The sequence below is a fragment of the Penaeus monodon genome, chromosome 20 (genome assembly GCF_015228065.2).
Source record: "Penaeus monodon isolate SGIC_2016 chromosome 20, NSTDA_Pmon_1, whole genome shotgun sequence".
Classification (NCBI taxonomy): Eukaryota; Metazoa; Arthropoda; class Malacostraca; order Decapoda; family Penaeidae; genus Penaeus; species Penaeus monodon.
This window is the reverse complement of record NC_051405.1, coordinates 2,194,376-2,194,897: the sequence shown is the minus strand read 5'-3', so window position 1 is coordinate 2,194,897 and position 522 is coordinate 2,194,376. Positions and strand designations below refer to the sequence as shown.

General features: G+C 52.3%; 1 protein-coding gene across 2 annotated transcripts in view; it reads right to left on the bottom strand.

The window, feature by feature from the left end:
* The window catches only part of LOC119585576, a gene marked incomplete in the record, with an annotated part of 25,697 nt that overhangs the window by 18,121 nt on the left and 7,054 nt on the right, over positions 1-522 (bottom strand). The window contains 1 exon segment of one of the 2 annotated variants that reach the window (XM_037934245.1): positions 109-421. 2 annotated transcript variants of the gene reach the window in all.

The following is a 522-nucleotide window of genomic DNA, read 5'->3' as shown; positions in this document are numbered from 1 at the left end:
GCTACCCGAAGCGGATTACCGCATGGACACGGAGTCGTGGCTCGCTATCTATGGATCATTGAAATCTCCCGAGACGTTCGAACAGAAGTAGCGTTTTGCCTTCCTTACCTGTCCTCCCCGTCCGCCTTCAACGATACAGAAGTTAAATACAGAGGTCCTCCTAAAGTCTTCACGAGCAGTACGCGGACACTACACTTCTATTACGGCTGGCACTTTTCTACCTCATAATCTGCACTATTTCATGGTTCTCAGGTTCAAGTTTAAAATTAAAATGCTATTTACAATAGACGAATGAAAAATGGAAAAACAAAACGAAAACAAAGATGTACAAGTGAGTCAGGAGCGTGGTACACAGACACAGAAGCAGGCTGGCGGACAGGCCCGTGCCACCGAGGGAACTGTGGCGCGTCTCGGTCTTGCAGCCAGACCCTCGCCTCTCGGTCTGCCAGATGGAGACCGTCGCGGGGGGTTCCTGGGCCCTCTCCCCTCCCCCCATCATTGACGTGCTCCTCCCCCCACCCC